A 13,196-nucleotide genomic window follows, 5' to 3' on the forward strand; every position below is an offset into this window, starting at 1 on the left:
GGTGTCAACAGCGACTCGACTGAAATTCAGCATAACCTTTCGTTATTTGTTTCTTCCAACGAGAGCTTCTTACAAAGACTGTTGCCGAGAGACTTGAGTAGATATTCAATGGTACTGAGTATGGTTATCAAAAACGAGATAGGACCAGCGGAGACTAGGTTTGTTTGATTGACCTCCTAGAAGGGTGAAACGGGCTGTCCACAGGTTTTGTACTTTGTGCTCTTATTATTGTTCTGTTGGAAAACGTCTTCGAACCCGTTTAGATTAACTTTAACCAAGTCGTTTAAGTAAAGTGAAAATAACAACCTTGGCTGGGTTGAAGATAGTCAACACTCACAATGGGTGCTAGGTTTCCTGATTTGGTGCTGATAAAACACTGCATTCTCAGTTTAACATGACACTTTCAAGTGTTTGCATTTTCTTGAAGACCAAGTTATGAGAAATGGAGGTGTCTCTAATCGGGTCTTCTTTTAGAATGCCAACTTGTAACGAACCTAATTTCAACTTTAGAATTTCTATTAAGCATAAACAAATATTTTCGAAAGTTTGCTTCGAGACAGACAAAAAGGTTTGTATCCACGAGATACTAGAGAAAAATCCTAAGGTCATAATACCAATTTTGTTGGACAATATCTGTTCCAGAAAATCGTTATAAGGTCAAAGAAATGTAAGGGGAAGAGGGGTGATGACCGCAAGAATAGGGGATAAATGGGTCCATAGATGACTTGTTCGCAGCTTAAACAGCCCACAGTGGGAGTTTGCAGTTACCTTGAAGAACCAATGAAGGTTCCTCCACAACTAATGAGTCAGGATATACCGACTGTAGGTGAGTTGGTCGTGACAACGACAATTACCTGTCCTTTAAGACGGAACTCATTACCATATCTGCGAATATCTAAGGCAGATTTGAATGTTTCACTCTTACGATCCCTAAGTTCTTTCAGTTCGTAAGCTACTGGTTGGGTGCACTCTGTAGTTGGCCAGAATTAGGAACAGAGGCGCATATTCAGTATTCCTCTCGTCATCCGGGAAATCGATAGGCGAACAACTGACAACTCGCGAGGTCAAGTTAGTTAGTTTGTGGATGCCGAAACCAGCCACTACGTGTTAGGGGTTACAAGAACTTGCCCGACCAATAAATTATTTTTGGTAAGGTAGCACTCAAACAGGATGGTTAAACTGATTAGTACAGCATGATATTTGGGAAAGGTTGCGAAGTGTCATTTCACTGAAGAAGTGCAAAATTTATTCTAGACATCTTGTATCACGTCTTTAAAAATGATGGTAAATCAGTCAACTAAATTTGAGCAGCTCAGACTTCAAAATTGAACCCTTTATTATTACTCTGGCGATGGATAAATTCAGAAGAAGCGTATCACGTCTTTAAAAATGATGGTAAATCATTCAACTAAATTTGAGCAGCTCAGACTTCGAAATTGAACCCTTTATTATTACTCTGGAGATGGATAAATTCAGAAGAAGCTGATGGCTTGGACCACTATCAAGGGGTTCTTGAATAAAGCCTACAAAATAGCCGTTACAGCTGTTAACTGTCAAATGGTTTGCTGATAACAAACTAAATCAGGATTTATCCGCTCGTCGGTGGCTTTAAGCCAGCTTCTAATCAGTCAGTAGGATATTTTCAACGCACGGATACTGTTATTGAAATCCTTGTTGGGCTGTGTGTGCTGACCGAATCTCTTCAAGGTACCATTGCGGTCACCCTTTCATGATTTCATCTATACCCCTGTAAAAAATTGATTTAAAGCCAACAGGGAAGTAACTAGCTAGAAAGCTGGAACAAATTACTCTACAAATTAGTCCACCAATCTCTATCTTCCACTCACAAGAAAACTAACCGTCCGAGGCAATTTTGGTACATAGTGGTCGGAAGACGTGACATGGTGCAAAATACCACGAAAAATCAGAGGGATGTGCCCGTGAAACCCTGGAGTAGAGCGGGCTTCGAGACCGCTTGGTATGCTTATAACATTGTATGAGTTAAACTGTAGGTCGTTTAGTGGTGGTGACAGGAGAGAACGGAGGCGGTCGAAATTACTCAATACCATAAAAGAAGTCATCATGAACGGCAAGAGCTGCAGCCTTAGATACATCCTCATCCTCTTATTGATAGTGTAGGCGTGGTGCCTTGGAGAAGCACCGTAACCTGCATTTTATGATACCCTTAAATAAATCATGGTTTTGTCCGCAAGGAGTGAGAAGTTAGTGCAGTGGTTTGTACGATTTCAATGGTATTACCTGTGAGACTCTTACTGCTTGAGAAGATTGCCATATGTGAATTCATCACAAAAATTCTTGCGCATCCTCGACGAATTCTTAGTTCTGAATCAATCCAAGACTGGCGCTTGGAGAAACGGTATCTGCTAAGAATAATGAAAAGAATTCACATCATAGTTATCTCTAGTTTAGCGACAGCCGTTAAGTCAGTTTGGTCAAAAGCTGATTTTAATCAAGCTCCTTTATTCCTCCACATATTTTGAGGAGTTGAAAAATCTTGGAAAATTAACCAGGCCTTACAAATACGACAGTAGCATTGATGCCGGATACACTAAGGAATAGAAATCTTGCATATATAATATTGGACAGCCCTGAGTTTGAAACAAGGTCTAATTGGGCCGAGATGCCTCACGGCCGCTTCAAAGATATTTGGCCGATTTCATTAGTATCGCCTCAAAGTAGGATACAACGGTAATGCCAGTTAAATCCAGGAACACCAAAATTAGCCAGGATGAACACTGTCCCTCTACTCTGCCACCTTTCGGGTCTTTGTTTGACGTCGTGTGACTATGAAAAACATGCTCACACTGTAGTGATTATTCCGATGAAAAAAATGACAGCGGTCTCCTCAGTTTTGCAGTGAGAACAGTTCCCTTAAAGCCCGTCTACCTGGTCCATCTGCAATCACGATTAGTTTCATTCGAATGAAACGTACACTACTACTCGGGCCCATCCCACAGTTACGTATTCTACTCACTCCATGTATCGCGTTTAGCTATCTCAGAATGCTTCATTTTTTATTCACATTTTTGTGCTCGGGACTACGCGCACGGTGGTCTTTTTTATTTTTGAAAATAAAATCGTCATTTACCGAACGAAGTTTCACCTCTTCTCAGCTCACCTCAGTGCATGAATTCTGGTCATATCACGTCGAAAACGTGAGCCGACCGGGGTTAATCGTAACTTGAATTTGATAAATCATAAGCGTTTGGTTAACTAGAATTGTCATAGGGTTTGCGTCATCAAACAGTTATCTTACAGCAGGATAAACACATTGGCTAGTCAGGGGGGTTGAGTTGAAATGACAAGTGGTGTCACCGAACAGCACCAGACGAGAGAAAAATGATCAATTGTAATGTAACAAAAGCTGTCAAACAGAGAGAGAACGTTTGTCCGCGTATCACGTCAACTAAATAGCCGCACACCTGATCGAGTCCTCAGGGAAAGTATGGGGAAAATGACAAAACGTTTTTAAAATAGACGAGAGTGAGGGTAGAATCAAGCAGATTCACAGTTTCATACAGACTGGACAATTCCTGATCCATTCTGTAAGTAATACCTTACACTTTAGACTCATCCCGCTAAACCTGCTTCTCTTTCCAAGGGTTGTGAGATTGTTTTCATTTACGTTGGAGATTAAGAGCATCATCTTTGTGCTTGTTGTCCTTGGCTAGATATGGGTTAGACAGGGTTTGGTCCCTTGTAGTATACTTCCTTATTAAATTGTTGGTGGTGGATTTTGACGGGATTTCAAACCCAAGTTTATGCACTGCTGATAAACTCTCTTAGTAAAGGGCTACTTTCAAGTCAAGTGCTTCCTTGTGTTTTATATGGATGCACCAAAATAATTGAGGCGGGACAAGAGGGCGGTATTTCAAACGAGAGTGGTGTGAACGTAAATTCTAACTAATTGCCAAATGTACTCAGTTGCACAGCAACTGACAAGATCACTAGGTCCAGATAGCGTTTCTACGAGGTAATTAATTCAACCATGAAATTTGTTTCAAAACTGGTTTATTGGAGATGAACCGAGGAGGTATATAAAAACATCTCCCATCTACCTTGGATTAACGAGGATGAGAGGGTAAGTCATTTTCCGCATCTCATCCACTTGGTAAGGTTAACTCGCACAGGAGACTGCTCATGTTTCAGATACCAAACCAGAAATGAGGCCAAATTTCAGGTATGATCATACAGATGTGTTCATGCTTACTAACGAAGGTGCGCCTTACAAGCCGCAAAGGCACACCGTGTGACTGAATTCTCGCTTTTCGTAGTCTTTGTGAGTCAACTTATCAGCGATTTATTGTCCATTCGCATGGAACATATAGCAGTCCTACAGTTCACCATCACCTCAACTCTTAAAAATTATCCCACGAATGAGGAAATAGTTGTAAAGACAAACCATCTATCAAAGAAACAATCTCGCGTAATGTTTCTTCCATTTCGAATCCATTGCGAAAGGGCAAGATCTCAGTGACCATTGGGATGATATAGGGAATGTAAGCGAGATTTTCATCATGAGATTTTTTGTTTCAAACGAGCGGAAAGTTTTAGACGAACTGCATACAAACGCATCTTACTATTTGACCAGTTTGTCTTGGTCTTACACGTTCAGAGTTACTGAATTTTCTAACACTTACTGCGCTGGAAGCGAGTGACATCACAGCTTGTCTTGTCTCACTAAGACATCCAGGTACACCAGGCCTATGTTTTGCAAGTTGACGCAGACTTGTCTCCTATTAATCGCCACTGTCAAGTTGATACACTCCCTTTTGCAAAAGCAGTTTAGTATTCCTTGTATACTTTTCTTTGTGGGGAAACTAATGTGTTCACACAGGACGAGAAAATCCGTTGGGACAAGGTGGCAATATTGTGTAGTGAAGTGCTGGGGAACCAGAACGAAGGAACTAACAATGGTTTAGTATTAGTATTAGTATAGTATAGTATTAGTATACCTATTTGATCACTTCACGTTACCATATACGAATTCTGTTTGCCAATGAAAACCATGTCTTAGATTAGTAGCTTGTTTTCCGTCAGAGCGTTCCTATGCGGGTTTATTGATGATGAGGTTGAGTGCTTCTCCCGTTACTTCCATCGATTTTATAAACATCCCCTGTTTTTGGTACCTGCTTTCAAGCATTCTAACGGCGGATGTCTCCAAGTCAATTTCCGGCGCGTCCAAAATGATCGGATGTTTTCCTCTCCTGGATTTCGGGGACTGAAACCCAACTGCCTACACCTGGCATTTTGGGAGTCCATGTGGATCACAAGACCAACTGGATAGAAAGATTTCAGGCATTTTTCACCATCTGGAGCCCAAAGTAGGCATCGATGAGATGTCCAGTGGAGATGGCAATCAGTCAATCGGGAAAACGGAAGAAAAGCGAGTACACTTATATCATAACTCACAAGAATCTTCGTTATTAGAAAATCGAATTCTAATTCCTAGCACAGTACTGCATTCTCAGGTAGTAGAAAGTCAGGTCTAAAGTACACAGTTTAAATGCGAGCCCTGCATATTTTGAGCAAAACGGTTAATGATTCAGTCACCTGTAGGCCGCAACTACCAAACAAATTGGGTCCCGGTGTCCCTGTTCAAATTGACTGTTGAAGATAAGTTTCGAAGACTGACTATAAACAGTGAGCATGTTCTAAATAGCTGAAATAGTCCATATGCTGTTTAAACGTTTGCAATACTACCAACTTTGCTGAAAGCACAAAAACAGCCTGGGTGGAGCTTCTTTTAAGCTAGCTACCACTTTTCGCCATATTTTGGTAAACTGGCGGCTTACCTAGATCACTCACTCAGGCCCCTTGGCTGTGGAATCGAATGACGCACGTTGGAGCCAGAAGGGCTCGCTGACGAACCTTGAATCCGAGATTTTTGGTGAGACAGATTCAGTGCTTTTCTTTCATAGCGGTCACCTTAAAAACCAAAATGAGTTACACAGAAGAATAAAACTTCGTGACGTTACATTAAAACCACATTTGTGTCAACCTTTCCACCTTTCAGTGGGTTGAAAGCGGTGCTTCAATGAAAAGTGCACGTACATTTTTGCAGGTAAAGTTATGTTTCTTAGAACGTTTGGCACAAAAAAGCATAGTTTTTTTCCTGTTTAAATTTTTTCAGTGACGTAGTTAACTACGCGGAATGAAAAGTTGAAGGCATGGGTTTGGCGTATGTAGTTGTTGTATGCACCACAGTCAAAAAGACTACACAGTATTATCTGGCGTTCTACAAGATCGGAATGTTGATCTTCAGTCAGATGGGAGTGTTTTTAAGCGTTCAGTTTTCAACCAGGGTGACTATTGTTAGCTCTAAGTTGATCATGGTTGTAAACTTTTGATAACCAATGTTGGTAACATTACCAATTTTGAGTAGATTCTTGTAGATGGGTGCGCGTTGGTGTTGTGTACGCATGGGCAAGTATGGGTCCTACTCACCCACTTTGACTGTAACCAACCACTGGTCTATCTTCGACTGATTTTACTTACCATTACATGGAATGCATTTAAAAGATAAGTCTGAGCGCAATTTCCCCATCTGACAATGTTAAAAACTCAAAATTGCTCAGACCATTGTAACATCTGGTCTGTACTTAAAAATACTCGTCAAGCAGTAGACAGGCAGTCCCCAGATAGTATGGCACCCGCGTTCGTATTCCGAATTCAACTTCTTATATTATGCTTTGAAATCTCCATTTGGATCATTATCGTTCCACAACCTATCACACCACTAGCTTTTTAAACGTTCATCGAATCTGGCTAACATCCATACCATAATCGAATCTAACTGTCTGATTAAAGGCCGAACGTCGTGAGGACATATGCATTGGCGCAGGCGGACAGAAAAAAGAGTCAGTAACACACACAGGATGCGACTCCATCCTGGCGGCTAAAAGTTAGGTAGGATCACACACAACTTTTTATGTCCTCAGCTGTCTAGTGTGCCTCTGCCCCTGCTGCTTGAATCTTCTGATAGGTACTGCGCGTCGGTTTAGCCTCTTCGATTTCGCATGACTGGTTCACGTGGCTGGTTTTCATGAGTTTAAAGAACGCAGAGCCTCGTGCTGAAATAGTACACAGGTGTTTTCGCTGATTTCCTGACGATGTATTTCACAGTCGCTAAAGCGCTTTTTGAATTCATGGAAGCGCAGAGCTCTCACTTAACTGTGTAGGATACAATATTCGGAAAAATGTAGCTGGACGAACTTCATCAGTGAGCTGGAAACGCTAAATTTGATCCATCACACAGAATATAATGCAGAACTGGAGACAATAGAAACGAGATCAACTGATGGATTTATGCCCAAAACTTTCAAACGATAAAGTTCGAGAACGATTCGGTGAGGCACAAGAGTGCACTTCACTGCCGTAGACGTTAATGGCTTCCGACCGATTGAAGCGTTGCGTTTTGTGCATCAAGTAAATGGCTGGAAAAACAGGAGGTAAACAACGCTGAGTGTTTTTAGCTAAGCAGTGTGAGAGCTTGGGTTCATTAAAAGCTTTTGTGGCTGGATATAAGTGAAAAGCGGTTATGGGCTTTTGTGGCTGGAATAAAAGACAATGCCAGTTATGTGTACACTAAGCGCTATGTCGTAGCTGGAAACTGCTAGAACTGCTATGTTGACTAAAGGTATAATAGTGCAATTTATACAAACATGTCTTGGCGCAAACTGTCAATATGTGTTGAAATTGTTCATAACCAGAGGTTTTAGTGCCTCTTTCTCACGTTCACTATCGCCGAAATTACAGAAGTTGCTGGTTAACATACTATATAACATAATAAGAACATCCCATAGAATCGATATGATGCTCTTTGGTGAATCCCCTAGAGGTGTGACACCGAACTGCACGTATGTTCCTATGCTGGTAAAAACTTAACCCTACAGTGTAACGCTCAATGGGTATGGCAGACTTGGAGAAAGAGACATTATTTTTAGCGCAAAGTTCAAACGGCCACACATCATGCTGGATTGATTAGGCAATTCGGCTTCTCCTACAGCGCCTCAAGGGCACCCGTAGTAATGAACTTTGATGGTGGTGATATTCAGACCGTGCTTTGTAGAAATTCAGCTATATTTATTTTTGCAGAAAGTAAGCCCCACATTTTATTCCGAACTGTATCTACAGTTGTTTGTGCCTGAACTTACTGCTGCATTGTGTCCTGAAATTAGTTTTTTAACTGCATTCCAAAAGTAGGTTTTTTGGCCGTTTTTTAAATGGCAGCTAGTGAATCCACTGTTCTCTAGACGAAAATAGGTACATACCGCACACATCACTTTCTCTGAAACATCAAACAGCTAGTTGATGTATTCATTATTAAGTCGTTTTCAAAATGTGTGACGTTTTCCCCCATTTGCTACTTACTTGCATAATTGTTTCACTACAAATACATGTATATGCCTGTGCGTAATACAACTAGTACATTTCGGTCACAGTCACGAAACGCGATATGTTATTATACAAGCAACTTCGAGGTAATATTGCATTCTCCCAGATTTTCGGTAACCGTGATTACTGTATGTCCGCCGAGCCAGGCAGCATTTGGAACTGATTTAAATACAACTGAACCCCGAATATACCGGTTAAGAGACCAGGTTCACGGAGCACAAACACAACGACCGATAGGTCTTGACGTGGAGTGAGTGCTACACAAGCTGGGCTCCTGAGGATGGCAAGAATCAATTAGGGATAATCTCCACAAAACCCTGCGCCAGATCGTAAAAAACGTTCAGTTCAGTGAAGTTTTATAGTTTGCCATGCTGAAAAAAGAGGTGGAGAGAATCACATTTAGAACAGAAAGAGTAGTAGACATAAATGGGTTTTAAAATGGATTTAGTGAGACCAGATACTCTAGGTTACACAGTACGTTCTTATCAAGATACTATGTTAGTCACGGAAAACAGAACCGTTGGATGTTGCGGACTGAGCAGACGCTGAATAAGTGCAAAAGTTGGAATCTTCCAGAGGATTCAAAGGCAATTTCAGGTAAGCAATATAGAGGAGAACTTTAGGTATCCAAAAGAAGCATTGGGCAGAGTTGATAAAAAATTGTGTATGCTGACTGGCTTGTCAAAAAACAGCTGTGTGTTACGTTAACCAATGAAGAAATGTTGAAAAAGTGTTCAGATGATAAGCTGATAGAACCCATACTGCGATTCCTTGAAAAAAACTATTTCAAACGAAGAAAAATATGAATGGTTCTTTACTCTTGAGGATGTACGATTCCTGGGACTACCTCACAACTATTCTTACCCCGTTTTTTAACCTCAGCAGGACCGAACAAAACACATCCGGAGCATTTGTGTCCTATGAACCAGTTAGTAAAACGGCACTAATTACTATAATCATCAGTACTAATACATCACAAGTAAATACGTGCACTCACCTTAGCCATAGAAGGAAATACTACAGTAAAGTGTGGATAGTAGGGAATGGTTTTTGACCTAGAGTAATATCTCCATTACACATAGCAGGAACAACCAGTGAAAAGACACTTGCACATTGGAACAGCGATGCACTGAACGCAGCTGGGCAAGATTTTGTGGATCACACAACTGAGTACAGGGAAAATCAAGTGGACTTCGACTCAGGAAGTGCAGAAATCCTGCAGTACAACGTTCGACACTGACCGTTTGCATTATCACCATTCAAGCCATGGGATGTTCTCCAAGAATCCCATAACAACCATAGGTGGGAATGCAAAAAGTTTTTAAATCTGTAGTGCAAAAGTGCGTTGCGCATAAATGGAGAGCAATAAAGACAAGAAAGAAAACGGACCTCAAAAAATACTTTCTAAAATTGTTTTTTCACACAAACTAATGAATGAGATGCATTTGTTGAAATAATTTTCATCCAATCAGAATAGTAATGCTGTTCATGGAAAAGAACCGGTTGGTTTAATGACTTCTGGCAAGTGATTATATCATAGGAAGTCAAATGAACAGGACAGCGATTTCTTCAAAATGGATAACAGCTCATCAAACGACGAGTGGATTCAAACTCGTTTGGAGAAACGAGAGTTTTTGTGATGCAGTTGGGTAGACAATCCGCAGATGACAGATGGTCATCCTGCTCACATTAAAAATGCCAGAATTAGTCTTGAATTCACCGTTCATTGGCTAAGTTTACTTCCGAATTCTGTCTACAGTTTTAGTTGTGCTGAAGATTAAGATATCGAAATATTTTCCCTATTGACTACCTCTGAGACTGAGTAAACCTCATGAAAATATCGCCTTGTTTTCGTCCATGAGAAGAGCGCAGTCCGCGAATCACACTCCGCTCTGACTTTCAGCTGTGTTTTGAATTCAAACTAAGTGGAACCAAAAATCACTAGCTTTTCATTTATTTGTTACTGTGAGACTGAAAATCGTTTTGCGCATAACATAAATTACTCCATTGTATTTTGCGATTTATTCAAGGTTTCGTACATTGCTTTAAAGTTGGGCTTCCATCAATAACACTACGACAGTTGTGCGTTATTCACATACCCTTTCTTCGCCTAGTCAAACAGAGCTGTCGTCTCACCTGTACACACCAGATGAACCTCCTCTTCTTGAATCAGGTTGGTTTAAAAACTCGGATCAACTTTGGATCAATTCGTGATTAGAAAGCTACGAATACTGACGACAGCCGCAACACCTATGGCAACCACACTCTTGCTTCACCATTTAGTACATATTCATGTTTGAAGATAACAATGATTTCTTGCTTTTTCTTCGCCTAACTTTTTTGATTGGGTGTTTTACTTTGGCACTAATGAGTTTCCATTCTTGGGTTTCGAGCTCTCATATGTGCGTGACAAAAAAAGGAAAATCGGTTACAGAATGTATTGAAACTTAAGAAAACTCGATTCGAATGCAGTGAAGCGCATCACCTCTAAGTTTGATGAAATCTGCCATTCAACGTCGAGCAAAGATCGCAGATGTAGATTGTTTTTAAACATAACTGTGCATAATAACTCGTAGATGAATGCCGTGCCAGCATAACAATCGTGCGAGGGGATCTAACGTGTAACCATGGGAAACCACAATATGTAGATCATGAAAGCCATAAAACACCGGAGTAAATCACGCAATAACGTGTTGCAGTTCATTCTTGCGAATATGAGATTGTGGTGGAAGCGCAATGGTTTCATGCACACGGATCGCGGCGAGGTGTTATATATAGTTTTAAAATTTATTGGCGATTTCAGGAGGCGTGTTACAGAAGAAATGTTTGCGATTACCGTTCACCATGACAAATTAGGTATATTATGGTGGGATTGTGAGTTGCTCTTATTAGCGCAGGGTAAACCACAATTAGAGCTTCATCAAGCTAGATAATGTGCAACAAAATTAGATGGGCCTGAATCTCATGGAACAAAATTACAAGCTTAGCTTTACCAATCGGTCACGATCCAGCAACTCATCGGAAGGTGTTGCGGGAATATAAAGTGAGACATTTGTCCCCGAACCGATGCTGAGTCAGAGTGCAGCCCCATCTGTTCTCCCTATTACCCAGTAGTTGTCTGTTCCTAAAGCATCTGCTCACGTGTTACTAATGTATACCTGAAAACCTACTTAGAGTATCACATCAGAGTATCCTTAGCTCCAAGTGCACCCTTGAATGTACATTTTGATGGCCATTTTACCAGGCTTTTTAACTTTAGGTTTCTGTGCTTGGAACGCCAACGCAATCACTTCTAGTTACCCATGACACACTGAACGATGGTTATCCATTGGTTTTTTAACATTAGTTAAATTTGACCAAAAAGCACAGCCAAAGTGTAGCACGCGCGTGATGTGAGCAGTTAAGAGCATTGGTTTGGAAGTAATTCAGCTTAACAGTACTCTTCGGCGACTTGTTTACTCATCGTGTAACTTGGAGTGTCCAGTGTTTGAAAGCCGCTCACTAACGCCTACATAAACTACATCGTAGACAAGGGGGATTTGGAGTCAAATAACGTTAGCTATTGAGACCTATCAGTGAAAGAAGGGATACTCTTTGCTGCGGAGTCATTTATTAGCAAACACGAACTAAGCAGTTACAAATCATCAGACAGGAATGTAAACATCTAATCTGCACACAGTCTCTAAAAATGGAACACTCTCATGCGCCCTCTTGAACTTTCCTGAATATTAACTGGCCATTGTACAGCAGTAAAAAACATTGAAAATAAGTACCACAATTTCGGTAATAAACTTCACTTCCCATCGGATGTGAAGCGGAGCTTGAACCCCAAACCAGACTACTCGCATGCGTCGTCACTAGTATCCACCGTTGCACCAGTAAATGATGCATAAAATCATGTGGTTCGCAACTGATATCACGAAGAATCTCTGTTAAGGAGACGATTTCAACGGTATGGTATTCCTCGCGGCATAGGCTGATATGGGTCGCCATAACACCTAAGATTTCTGACACTTCCCGCGACCGACTTGATCATAATTCAACCTAGGATGGGTGAACAACTTAACTTGTTCGCGCATGTGTTGGGTGAACTATGGATTACATCCTGGGACCAAGCAACTTAAGATAACTTCTTGTCAAACGAGCCACCAACAACTGATACTGCTCTACTTGTTATAATACTATGCCTATTTATGACCAGTTGTTGTGTTGGGTGACTTCATTAAGAAGTAAAATAATTATTTATCTTGATGCAGGCTGAAGGAGCTGACGGCCACTACATAGATATACTTTGGTCACGCAAAGTACTTTGTATTCCAAAGTTTGCTACATGTACCTTCATGTACGACATAAAGGAAAACTACCATCGTCAGCTTCAATACTATTGTCCGCGTGTCATTGTGGTGCATAGACCGCTTGTAGTTTGCCTCGTTTCCTTCTCTAATTGTCCGAAAGTTTGTGTCATTCTATGCTACGATTACAACATGACTGGTGAGAACAATTTAGTAACTACAGCTCTTCGGGTGCTTCTGTGTGTGTCTGTCTGTGACACTACATCCAAACATGTTTCAAATATATGTCTAACTATTATGGCGTCAATAGTCATCAGAGTCACCTGTAAACACCAAGCAGAACTAATCTAAGCAGGACAAAGCGATTCAACTGCATTGTCACGATATAACAAAACCGCACTCAAACGTTATCCGCAAACTATTGCAAACACGTCATCCGGTGAGCAAAGCTCTTGAGTAGGGAACCTGGTCGGCGTTTATGTTACA

Source organism: Opisthorchis viverrini (genome assembly GCF_000715545.1).
Source record: "Opisthorchis viverrini unplaced genomic scaffold opera_v5_144, whole genome shotgun sequence".
In the NCBI taxonomy this organism is placed as follows: domain Eukaryota; kingdom Metazoa; phylum Platyhelminthes; class Trematoda; order Opisthorchiida; family Opisthorchiidae; genus Opisthorchis; species Opisthorchis viverrini.